The 13,720-nt window shown below is 39.8% G+C and overlaps 1 long non-coding RNA gene across 1 annotated transcript; it reads left to right on the top strand.

Moving 5' to 3' along the window:
- The first annotated feature begins 397 nt into the window (after positions 1-397).
- Positions 398-1,355, top strand: LOC26514001. The gene is made up of 2 exons (XR_004310232.2): positions 398-1,186; positions 1,249-1,355. It is a non-coding gene; the product is annotated as an uncharacterized LOC26514001 (long non-coding RNA).
- The last annotated feature ends 12,365 nt before the right edge of the window (positions 1,356-13,720 follow it).

The raw sequence follows: 13,720 nt of genomic DNA, 5'->3' as shown, positions 1-13,720 counted from the left end.
CTCAAAAAGGGCTATTTGTAAATCTAAACAATTGTCCTAAGAGGCATTAAGAGAAACGGACAATTGGCTGATGCAATAATTGACTTATTGGTGAAAACTGATAAGATCGGAAGATATATCAAATTCGGACTGGCGGCGGCGAGCCGGTTCAATTGTTTATCAGTCTAGCTCAGACCGTGGAAAAGTTTCAGAAATATGTTTACAGTTAGAGCTGGATGTTTAAACTGGGATAATTGCTTGGTGGTTCTCAGACACGAATGAGGGGAAGATTGACAAACAGGATATGACTCATCCAGCAGAGGCTTCTGTGATTTAAAACTATGTTTATATATTGTATTAGATTAGTTAAGCTAGGGGTTGGATAACATGCACATATGTATATAAGTTGTCAGCGTGGGAACCATGCCATCTTATTAAGAACTCACTAGTGCATACACCACAGAACAGGTCTTGTTGTTTAATAAAGTCCACGAGTATCAATAATTTATGAAAGAAAATTTATAACGAAAAAATTGTTTTATATACTTTTTAATGGATTTATGTTGTATTTCTTTTGTAGAGGTGTATTCAACATCAAACAGTTCAATGAGCTCAATTTTATCAGGAGATACCACATTTGGAAACTCAGGCAGTAAAACACGGTCAAAATCAAGTGAATTAAAGTTTAGTGGTAGATTCAAGTCAATAAATCAAGTGGAAGTTTTAAGTCAGAATAACCTTACCCTATTTTCTGGAAACAATAATGCTTCATCCCATATAAATGAACTTGATAAACCATTGTTTGAAGATTATAATACATATGACTCGAGTGCATCTTGTAGCCGCTTTTCCTCTAGCGTCGATCAAGGAAAATCAGAGAAAATCGCTCTTCAAATACACAGGCCCGTTGACGCTTAATGTCCGGTTTTAAAAAAGACTGAATTATTCCATAAAGCTTCCGACTCACATGGCTACAAAAAACGTGGTCGTAAAAAGGGATCTAGAGGTGTTGATGCTGTAATTTCTAAAGAGTCGTCTAGCTTGTGCCAGCAAATCTTCTTAGGCAGCTCGACAGTAAATAAAGTCAAGACGACAAAGGAACTTTTTAATGAAATCCAGAGCAGAAAATTAACTGCTTCGCACTCTTCAACATTTCGTGACAAGACAAAATGTGCTCGCTTAAAAAGACGAACGTCATCATGTTCGGGTAAGTTTTATTTTTCTCGTTGGGCAACTCAATTCTCTTAATAAATTCATGACTATTCATAGAAGCATCAATACTTTCACCAAATTTAATGGAAAATTACTCTGGCAACGTAACTCTAATGGATATTGATACATTTTCAAAAAAAATTCGTGGTAAGATACAAAGAGGCCTATATAATTAAGTTATTTAAAATTACTTGAGTATATCTCAATCTTATTTGCTAGTTCCTAATAACATCAAGGAAACCTAATTTCGGACGAAAGAAAAGGTACCTGTCGTGTCAAGCAGCCGCCGGAAAATCTGGCCGGCAAAAATTTGTTGTCCTTAAACACCCGAGTGGCGTCACTAGGTTCCATCGTCTTTTGGGCCCCGTTTTTATGTCTCTCCATCCGCGGCGCCCGCTCCCATGAACTCGATTGTTAGAGCTTTGAGCTGCGTCCCCGTTTTTCAGACTATTATTCCGATCAGGCTATAATTTACATACACACCTGGCCAAAATAATAAGTACACGCTCATAAGATTTCTTCTATGTCACGTAAATCTTATTTGATAACCGTAACGAACCAATTCTAATTTCTTTTAGTTTTCTGGCATAATGTTGATTATAAAAATACTTAACATAAGAATAATTCACGAAATTTGTAGAATTTATGGTCGATTAAACCTAAAAAACATAAAAAAGGGTTGGTCAAAAAAATAAGTACAGCAATTCTTCAAAGCCTCTAACTTAAATATAAAAAACATTTTCTCAATTTTTTTCTTTTTATAGTAATCTTATGCTAATACCCAGTATATCCCCCCATATTTTGTATAACTTTTGTTATCCGTTTCGGCATGCTGGGCATTTAATTTACGGCACGTCTCCAAACAACTCTCGTACCTTGTCTTTGCTGCAATTCTTCTATATTTTGAAATGTGTTTGTGCCAATCCGACGATTAAGCTCTCCCCATAGGTTATCTATTGGGTTTAAGTCTGCAGTTTGACTTGGCCACTTCATAATGTCCACCTTGTTTTCGGTGAACTAAGCTTTGACCAGCTTTGATGTGTGTTTTGGGTCGTTGTCCTGTAGAAAGACCCATCTCAAGGGCATGTCTTCCTCACCATTATGTCAGACAATATAATTTTATATCCAAATTGGGTCATAGTATCGGTAATCCGTAAATCGGGACGACTCCATGCCAAAAAAAACAGTCCCAAATCATAATGTTTCCGCTTCCGTGTTTAACGGTCTATTTCGAGTACCGGGCGTCGAATTCTATGCCTTTGGGTCGACGAAACAAGTCGTACATTCTTTCTGGAGTCGTTACCAAATAGATTTATTTTTGTTTCGTCGCTCCATAGGACATTATTCCACTTTTTGGAACCCTCTGTTCCAGATCATGCCAAATGATTTTGGGCTAACTGTTTCCTCATCTTTAATTTATTCCCTCGAAGGAGAGTAACTTTTCTGGCTATGTGTCCTTGTAAGCCAGCATTAGTAAGTCTTCGACGAACTGATCTAGACGATATTTCATGGTCAATATGAGCAGCAATGGATGAGCAGTAAAAACTTAGGATTCGGGTGTCGGTCGTTCGACAGGATTTCTTCTTCCGACCTCGAGTTTCGAATTGAATGTTGAATTTTAGGGCATTCTGGACCAAACATAATGACTGCCCAAGTCTTTTAGCGATTTCCCGAAGATTTTATCCTTCCTTTTGCAGAATTAAAGCAATTTTTCTTTTTTCTGTTGTACAACTCTTTTTTTTGCCCAACTATAGAATTTTTTTTTCCTGGGATATACTAAAATATGCTAGGAAATAATAAAAACCAACATATCTTAACTCGAATCTAGCTTTAATCCTTTAAAATTTATCAAATACACAGGTGTACTTATTATTTTGACCAGACCAAAATCGCCTACCCAGCAGAAAATTAAGCTTAGTATTGAATCCACGAGGTTCCCATATTTCATTCTTGTTTTAGAAATTGTGTAACATTGTAACTTATCAATATAAAAAAAATGGCGGGTGTGCATTGCATAAAAATCGAGTTATATCGAAACAAATAAACACTATATCTGTGTACTTATTATTTTGGCCAGGAGTGTATATCGCCCAAACCATTGTATGAAATCAGATCTAGTAAATGAACGCCCATATTTATATTGAACAGAATTTGTATTTAACTAAAACGGGGAATTTCGATCATTAATTGCAGCTGCCCAAAAACGCTCTGTAACTTAAAAGTAACCTTTACGTTACATATACAATTTATTCAATATTTTGCGGGTCACAGATATTTCACCACTTATTTTTTATACCCTTGCAGAGGGTATTATAATTTTGGTCAAAAGTGTGCAACGCAGTGAAGGAGACATCTCCGACCCTATAAAGTATCTATATTCTTGATCAGGATCACCTTCTGAGTCGATATAAGCATGTCCGTCTTTCTGTCGGTTTCTACGCAAACTAGGGTCTCAGTTTTAGAGCTATTAAACTAATGAAAAACACCGGCAATCTTGAAATCGGTTTAAAAAACGCGTTCAGGAATTTTTAAGCGCAAAAAAGTTCCAAAACCGGTTTTTTAATAATAAAAAAAGATTTTTAGGGTGTTAAAAATATTTCATACACGGTTTTGTGTTATACTCGACCAAATAAACAATTCCTACTATGTCACTTTAAAAGTTCATTAACTTTTGTTTTTTTTTTGTAGCACTGTGTAATTATAGATTTTTTGGGTGTTACAAATATATAAAAAATGGTTTTTTGACCAGATAAACAATTCCTACTACATCACATTAAAAGTTCAGAATCACCGTTGCACTTTGTTATCATTATAAATTCTAATCAACAAGAAAGGAAAGCTAGCTTTTTGCGTAGCCGAAGTTGATATACCATTGCAGTTAGGTAGAAGCTTATTTTTTTTTTTTTTTTTGCGCGGTTCCCACTGCATACGTACAGCCCACCTCCCGTCCAACCGACCGAGGGACGCTGCCGCGTAACGTACGGCTCGAATCGCGGGAATAGATCCGAGACAGATAAGCGAGGAATAGGAGAAAGATATTACGAGGAAAAATGTTGCACAGATAAGGCGGTTAATATAAGCGATTTAAGATTGTTAGTAGGGCAAAGTGACAAGATGTGGTAGAGACCATTGTAGTCCGAACATAATACCCTGAACGGATCGTGTTGGGCATATGTCGAACTACAATGGCTGAGGAGCAGAGGACGAAAGTTTCTGGTCCTTCTACTAGGAATGTTAAAATTTAAGCGTGTTAGTAAATGCTGGCTGTCTATATTTCCATAAATAAGATTATATAAAAACATGACACCCAGCATCGTTCTACGATTTGTTAATGATGGTAAGTTGATTAGTAAAAGTCTACTATGATAAGAGGGGAGGTAAAGATTTGCATCCCAATTAAGTCCCCTAAGCGCAAAAGTAAGGCAGTTTTTTTGTACAGATTAAATGTGATCTTGGTGTACTCCATATTGAGGACTCCAGACACACGATCCATACTCAAGAATCGGACGGACCAATGATGTATATAACGTTTTAGTTATGTACGGGTCATTAAATTCTTTTGACCATCTTTTAATAAAACCAAGCACACCCATAGCTTTATTAACCATGGTAGATACATGGTCGGTAAATTTAAGTTCCAAATCTAATAAGACACCTAGATCGTTAACCTGAGTTAATCGTTTTAAGGCGTTCCCATAGAGAAAGTACATAGCCTGGTGCGGACTAGATCGGTAAAAAGACATAAGTTTACATTTCGATCCATTAAGCTTTAGGTTATTTGCTAAACACCAATTTTGAAGTTTATCCAAATCGGATTGAAGTCTAGACTGGGCGCTAGAGAATTTATACTGAAGGCATAGCTTAACGTCATCAGCGTACATAAGTACAAGTGAATTAGTTAAGGCAAGGGGCAAGTCGTTAATAAACAGAGTAAAAAGTAGGGGTCCAAGATGGCTTCCTTGGGGCACCCCCGATGTGGCGCGGACTAAACGCGAGGTAACATCTTTAAAGAAAACACGTTGGGTTCTCCCTGATAAGTAGCTCGAAATCCAGATAAGTAGATCAGTTGGGAATCCCAAAAGACTGAGTTTACTTATAAGAAGCGAATGGTTAACAGAGCCAAATGCTTTACTGAAGTCAGTGTATATGACGTCTGTTTGTAAGCCATTCCGGAAGCCATCCGTGATAAAAGATGTTAGCTCCAATAAGTTGGTAGTGGTGGAGCGGCGCTTCATGAAGCCATGCTAACACGGAGTTATTATTGGACTACATAGGTGTTGCAAATGTGGAGTGATAAGTTTTTCAAAAAGCTTTGGAATTGCTGACAATTTAGAGATGCCTCTATAATTAGCAGCGTCGGATTTTTTCCCTTTTTTATGCAGCGGAATAATGAAGGATTCCTTCCACATAAGGGGAAAGATCGAAGTTTCCAGCGATAGATTAAAGAGTTTAACAAGCGGTTTGCACAGAGCCTCGGCGCAGTACTTCGGAACACAGCCTGGTACTCCATCAGGGCCTGGCGAATACACGGGCTTAACCTTAAGAAGATCCGATAACGCACCACTTTGATCGAAAGATGGGCAAAATATAAGGTTGGCTGATTGGATATTATAAGTGTAAGGCTGAGCTAAACTGCTGCTAGGTGAAAAGGTAGTATAAAAAAACTGTGCAAAGAGATCGGCCATTGCCTGATCGGTGTTCGCATAAGAGTTCTCAAACGTAAGCAGAGGGGGAAAAGATACATGTTTACGCTTAGTGTTTACAAAGTTATAAAACTGCTTCGGATCCTGAGTAAACTGAATCCTGCAGCGGCGAATATAACTCCTATAACATTCTGCGTTATGCACGGTGAAATTGGACCGGGCTACTAAGTATCTAGAATAACTAACTGTACAGCCAGATAATCTATGTTTATTCAAAAGTCTACTCATACTATTCTTTAAATTGTTAAGATGCCTTGTATACCAAGGCGGATTCGTTGAAACTGACGGATATTTCCACGGCACGCAGGTCCGGCCCTTGGGGTGGCCAGAGATATAAGCGGCTGCATAGTTGTCGGCTGAGCAGGCTGAAGATTATTCGATCCGAGAACATCACTAAAAGCGGATTTCTTACGCTTTGGAGACTCATTTAGTAGTTGAAGGCTACTAAACTGTGTATCAAGCGCACAGAGTTGGTCATTGATTTTTCGAAAACCACTAATCAACTCCTTGAAACCGCTTTTAGTCTGCCTCATGAACGACCTCATTTCGTCCTGAACAGCCGACAACCATCACAGCAAAAGTGGAGACCAGACCTACGCGAGATTGCATCCGAAACTGAGGCCGTGAACCCGGCACACTTAGCGTGTAAAACGTTTTCACAGAGCCAGCAATGGATGGTAGGCTGGGAAGACGAGATTGTCTTATTGCAAGACTTTAATGCACAGACCAATTTAAAATCCATAATTATTTACAATTTAAATAATTAATTTATTAAAAATTATTTAAAATTAAATAATTGATTTATTAAAAATTATTAAAAATTAAATAATTAATTTATTAAAAATTATTAAAAAAATTAATAATTAATTTAAAAATATTATTTGATTTTATTAATGAGGAACCTTGAACCACTGTACCAAGGAAAAGAGAAGGGGAGATTAAAGAGAGCAGTTAGTGCAAGTTAGTAAGATTTAAAAAAATAGAGATAAGAATCTCTATTGAGCGAGAGTAGAAGCAAAGGAATAGCAACAACACCGTAGGAGATGAAGAAGCAGAGCAGGGCTATGTTTGGAAAGTAAATTAAATAAATAATTATTTTACCTCCAAATATATCACTGCACACGCGAAGCGATACGGATCTAAAAAATTGCAATTTGTTTTTATATCAGTAAAGAAATAAACACCGATTGTTTATAGAAAGCTTATTGCAAGTTTTACAAAAACGTAGTGCGCACAAAAAAAACACGTCCGTCCGCTTTAAGATAAAGAGAGGAAGTGATAATATCGTTATAGTATAATAGTATAATTTATAATATAGAATTATAAGTTATAGTATAATATATCTATCGGATCTTATTTTTATAGTTGACAGTTACCTATGAGAAATTCACCATCAAATGAATTTTCTAATAAAAATGTTAAAAAACAGTCTCAAGCATCTTTACAAATAGCAAGGTTGTGCCATTTCCCAAAATGTTTCCAAAAATGGACTTAATCTCAAGTCCTATAAGCTCCAAAAAGTGCAGCTTCTTACGGATGGCAATAAGCGCGTGAGACTCCAAAGATGCCGACAGCTGAAGCATCGGGCCGCAGGTCAAAAATGGGAGCGTATTCATTTCACGAATGAGAAGATTTTCACCATCCATCAGCCACACTATCACCAAAATGCGCCACTGGCAACACACCTCATTTTCATCGATTCATTATCGCCGTGACATTTTAATAGCTGTTGTGCTTCCTTGGGCCCAGCACTGAGTTGGCGTTTCAACAGGACTCAGCGTCATCCTCAGAGAGCCAAATTGACTCAGGACAGGTGCAAAGAAAAATGAAGCTACTTGAAACCAGCTGAAAATTTGTTAACATATTAGATATTTAATAGTTGTGTATCTAAGTTTTTTCTCAAATAAAGTAGCTTAAAAAGTTGTGATCAAAAATGTAAGTCCGGGTTATTTCTTGTCTCCCTGTAAACGTCCGATCCTTATAAACACATCGGATAGGTTTGCCCAAATGGAATCTGTTTAAAGTCCCAATATTCTACCTTAAAAAACATCAAAGTAATCATGCTTATATTGGCTCTGGAGGTGATCCTGATCAATAATATACAAGTTAAGGTGTCCTTCCATTGATCACCTGATGATTAGAAGTCCGTTCATATTCATGGTTTGATACAATTTATTGTTCAAGTCTTAAGCTAACAATTCATTCGTTAAGTCCTTAATTAGTGATTGGTAATAGTAGTTAAATGTAACAATTGGAAAGTAATTTTAGGAATATTTGGATTCGGCTTCGTGGTTCTGTGGTCCGGAGAAGACTGGCAACCCAGAGTTGTGACCCTCCGATCGTCAGTTGGATATCGGCCGATCTACCACTCAAACTCTATATGTGGTGTCAGCGTGTGTGGTGTCGGCGTGTGTGGTGTCAGCGGGTGTGGAGTCAGCTATCCGGAGTCAGCGTAACACTTAAAGTGTGTGTCAGCTCTCCCACAACATTCTAGTCAGCGTGCATAGTTGCACACTTGTGACATAGTTGCACTGTTGCGACATGTCCGGGTGTAGTTGAACCCACAACACTTGAATATCGAGTATTGCTTATGCTGCGGATTCGGGTTTAAAAGTCTGGGGTCGAGTTCAGGGCGTAGTAGTAGTAGGGGGCGAATAATGCTGAGCAAAGGGAGGGGCTCGAATGTGCAGGGTGATAACTCCTCCCCCTCTAAAAGTCTGGGTCCCGCAGATCAATTAACAGAATGGTGGGCTGTTGTCGACGTCCTCTTTGGGTTTTCCAGGTCTTCGGTTATAACCCTCGTGGTTGGTATTCCTTCGGTGGAGGTCAGCTTCCTCCAGATGATGAACAGGATCAAAAAGACTACTACTGTTAGTGAAGCCTTCAAGACATAGGAAAAGGTTACGCCTCGTGAAACGCCAGATATCACCTGTATGGTTTGGGCGTTGACGTCATCCACGTAACCAAGGGAAGGTCTATAGCCAGTTACCGTAATGTTGGTCAGCACTGGTGGTAAGGCCATTGGGTGATTTGCGGAATAGGCGGTGCATTTTTTGTTCCGGACTGTGATGACTTCGTTGTTGAACTGGACTATGTAAGTCCCTTCCAATTGGTAGTCTCTTTCGGGTGTTGCAAGCGATCCATTATAATTGGAGAGGAATAATGTCCCATCCTTGACTAACTGCACGACCTCTTCGTTGCTCCGAAGGTATAAGCATGGCCACCCTTCAGGAGCCGTGGAATGCATGAGTTCTCCTCCAAAGCTATTAAATCCTCTTCTGGGCAGACTGTAATGTTGCCGATGGAGGAACAGCTGCCCACTACTGCATATGTTTCTTCTCCGTTTAGTGCGAGCTTCTGGTGCTCAAGCACTATTTGTCTTCCGCCTGATACCGTTGGATACAAGCGTACAAGTTCGTATCTCCTATTAGATACTTTGGGCAGGGCTAGGATGTATAGTAACGTCGTGCCATTGGAGAGTACGGTTGGCCGGGAAAATTCCACTGCCTCCACAGCGTTTTGGTACGGGAGATCGTTGACTTCCGTGAGTATAGTTTCAATTTCTTCATGATCCAGGAGGTTCGAATTCGTCACTCCCGTTTTGGCAAGTTGGCAGGCCCTCGTGATTTCCGCCACTTGGTCAGCCAGGATAATTGCCTTGTGTAGCGTCGCTGTAACTGCGTGGAGATCGCCATCTATCGCATTGACTCTCGCTACCACATCATTCAGTTGTTGAATTGATTTATGGCTTGCGTCGAAGAGTCGAGCGTTGATCCGAATTTGCTGGTCAACGTTTTCGGTGATCATCTTCTCCGAGTTGAGTACCGCATTCCAGTCCTCTGCATCCGGTGATCCTACTATCCATTTCCAGGCTGAACCCAGCCAGTTTACCGCTCGAGCTCTGCGTGATGATGGCCTCATCACTCTGTTCATCCCTTCCGCTGCCTGCTCCAGGTAATGCCTTGTTATTGTGTTGATACGTTGATCCGTCAGGGTTGCCGCATCCCGGTTAGTTTCGTCTACTAGCTGCCTACATATCCTTGATATGTCGATGACGTGTACCAGTTTGAACATTCCGTTGATGCGCCATACTCCTCCTTGTTGCAGGGGTACGACGGGTGCGTCGTATTTGTATATGCGGCTGATGTGAGACCGACGATTGTGAGGCTTATAGGGCATTGATGGAGAAGGAAAGAAAAGCTTGTGTAGATACTATTCATACTTATAATATCTTATTCTACGTTTAATGTTTTGTGAGAGTGTTTTTTTAAAAAAAGAGAGGGTCGTAAAGCGCTCTTTAATTCCTTAAGTCTGCTTTGTGTAAGATTTTCCCTGATTTAGTTTTTATCGTTACTCCGCGATTCTCTTGGACCTCCTCTGGTCTGAAACGTTGTTTCTCTTTAGTTTTAATTTGCTTATTAGCGACGAAAACCTTATCCCCCGACTCGTACTGTTTAGGTTCGGTCCTATTTTTATTATGTCCTATATTGGCCATAGTCTGGTTTCGCTCGATCAGGCCTCTAACGTCTTCAAGTGTTTTTTCCTTGAAGTTTTATAATCCCTGATAATTGATGCGCGATGCGCGGTTTAAAAATAGGTCGACGGGCTTTTTGTTTGTTACTGAATGGACAGTGTTGTTGTATCTGTCTACAGCGATCAGTGCTAACTGTGCACTCGTGAAATTTGGATGTTCAAATTTCAAACACCGGAAAATTTCCAAGAAGGTTGAATGAATTCTTTCCACTTGGCCGTTGACTTCGCTCTTCTTAGTAGGGGTATAATATAATTCGATCTCCAATGTTCGGAGATAGTTTAGTACCGTCGGACAAAGGAGACCCCTTTCGTTGTCTGAAACTATCATTCGAGGCACGGTAAAGTAATGAAGGGCCTCTAACAGTGTTTCGCGGAGGTGAATTGATGCCTTGGATTGTAGGGGAAAAAGTTTGGCGAATTTTGTAAATTTGTCAATACAATTTAGATAAACCCGTTTTTCTAAAGGTGAACACGTCGATATGCAATATTTCGCATGGGTAGATTGGGATGGGTGTCGGTTGCAATTCTGGTTTATTGGGATGACGCTCATATTTGAATCGTTTACAGCAGTCGCACGATGACAACTGAGCACGAATCGTACTTGTCATTCTGGGAAAATAGAATTTCTCAAGAATTTGGATGGTGACTTCTTTTGGACCTCTGTGGGCCCTGCGATGTTCGTTTTCTATTGCCTCAGAAATCTGCTCTGAATCGGACAAATCCTTTACCAATCTCAGCGTTATTTGAATTTTATACAGCTTAAAATTCTCAAAGCATATGGATTGGAAGGATGGGAGATAAGTTTCGGCAATCTTTACACCATTAATTATGGAGGGTTTTAAATATTTTTCGAGAATGTTCACTAAATCGGACATAGTCTCGTCGTTAAGTGGAATTAAGTGACGGACATAACCAACATGTGGGTGCTCGCATGAGTACTCAAGCTGGTTTTCATCAAAAACCAGTTGATTCCTAAACGCATTGATTGGTGCTTCTACATGAGGTATCAATTGAGAAGCATCCTCAAGCGCACTGTGAACGGTGGCCAAGGAGTCAGTTTCAGAGGCAGTGCACGTAGTTGACCCGAGGTAGTTAACTTGCGTCGTGATACGCGAAAGGGCGTCAGCGACGACGTTGGTTTTACCAGGCTTATAGAAAATTGCGCAGCCATATTCTTCAATTCGCGACTTCCATCGCTTGAGTTTCGCATTGAAGTTGCGATTGCCCAACGCGTACGTAAGTGGTTGGTGATCGGTGTATACTTTGATTGACCCCGCGCCCTGGAGATAAGATCTAAGATTATCTAATGCCCATACTATCGCGAGCATTTCTTTCTCTATGGTAGCGTAGTTTTCTTCAGTTTTATTCAGTGCACGAGAAATATAGGCTATTGGACAATCCTTGCCCTGCTCGTCTTGGGACAGAACAGCACCTATGGCATAGTCCGACGCGTCAGTGGTCCCTGAAATCTATTAAAGCCTCGTGAGTTACCGGATGAGCTATCGTTAAAGGTTGCGCCCACCGGTGCCCTCACTGGTGGTTGGAACGAAGGCGAAAACCGTGGGGCTATTGGGGGCGCATAGCGTGACGCGTTTGTTGGGTAGCGTGGTTGAAAAAATGGGGTGAACCTATTTGTGTGCTCCATACGTGCATTTCCTCTGACCGATACATTTTGCAGCTCCAGGCAATAGGAATATGCCTCAGGCAAATTTTTCGGACCCCGGATGATCAGTAATTTAGAGGCATCGCCGTTGAGCCCTCTTACAAAAACATCCAGTGCTTTGTCCCTATACATCTCAATTAGGGCGCTGGCCACGTTAGGCGCGTGCTCTGATTGTTTTAAATTGTTCAGGATCAAGGAAAAGTGATTATTGACATCATTGTAGAATTGATCTAGAGTTCTACCTGCCTGTGTCAATTGGCTTAATTGATACTCAAGGGCTCGGACGTCTCGCTTGTCGGCGTAGTGAAGCGAGAGGACCCGCTTAATTTCCGACCAATCATCGTCTTCTACATTGTAAGAAGAAAATCGGCGTCACCTCTTATTTTTTGTCTAATATAAAGAATGATGGTCCTATACAAGGGCTTGCCTATAATGATTTCATAATCATTGACAATGGCTTGCGCCCTGTTAATCCAGGACACATGTTTCCCGGGCTCCCCCTCAAAAGTCTGGAGTTCTTAACGCAATCTGGCAAAGTAGACGTTTCTTTTAATTCATATTCGGTGCGCGGACGGACCAATGGAACGGGTTGGATCACCGCGGGATTACGTTTTTCATGGTCTTGTTCGAGTGTGGCTACCCTCGTCCCGACTTTCCTAATATCCTCCTTAAGTGCTACAACCTGATCTAAGAGGGTCTTAAGGCTCTCGTCGAATTTTTGCAGGGTGGCCTTGATTTCTTCCATTTCAAGAGGGAGGGGAAAATGTTTTATTCAGAAAAAATACTATAGACCTATGCCAAGGGGCCCCAAGAGAATGACGTGTAAGTCGTATAAAAATAATAAGTAAGTAAGTAATTTAATTCTTTGAATTCTTGAAATATAATTTTTAGTATTCGTAAATGGTGGTTGTAATTTTTTGTTTTTTGTTTTTTTTCTTGCAATATAATTTGTAGTATCTGTTTTTTCCTTGCAATATAATTTCTAGTATTTGTAAATAGTGTTTGAATTCTTTAATGATTATGTTTATGTCAAAAAGAATATTCAATCTTTATCTGAATTTATTATCTTTGAGGAGGAAGGGAGGAAGCGCTTTACTCACCCTTTACAAGTATTTGTGTATCAATATTGGAGTGTTCGTGTTCGTCTTCAAATTCTTCTGATGATGAGAAAAAGAAATTTTTTTAAATATGAGGAATAGCAGAATGTGATATTATTTAATTGTAATAGGGTGTAGAGTGAGCGTGCATTACGGGTGCTGTTTTGTTGCGTATATTGTATACTTTTAGTTTTCCCTTTTTGTTGCATACTTTAAGTTTCACTTTTTTGTTGCATACTTTTAGTTTTTCTTTTTTGTTTCGTACTTTTAGTTTTTCCTTTTTATACCCTTGCAGAGGGTATTATAATTTTGGTCAAAAGTGTGCAACGCAGTGAAGGAGACATCTTCGACCCTATAAAGTATGTATATTCTTGATCAGGATCACCTCCTGAGTCGATATGAGCATGTCCGTCTGTCCGTCTGTCTGTCTGTCTGTCTGTCTGTCTGTCTGTCTGTCGGTTTCTACGCAAACTAGTCTCTCAGTTTTGGAGCTATCGAGTTGAAACTTTGCACACACCCTTCTTTCCTTTGCA

This window comes from Drosophila ananassae (genome assembly GCF_017639315.1).
Source record: "Drosophila ananassae strain 14024-0371.13 chromosome 4 unlocalized genomic scaffold, ASM1763931v2 tig00000054, whole genome shotgun sequence".
NCBI lineage: Eukaryota > Metazoa > Arthropoda > Insecta > Diptera > Drosophilidae > Drosophila > Drosophila ananassae.
This window is presented reverse-complemented; position numbering and strand designations above follow the sequence as displayed.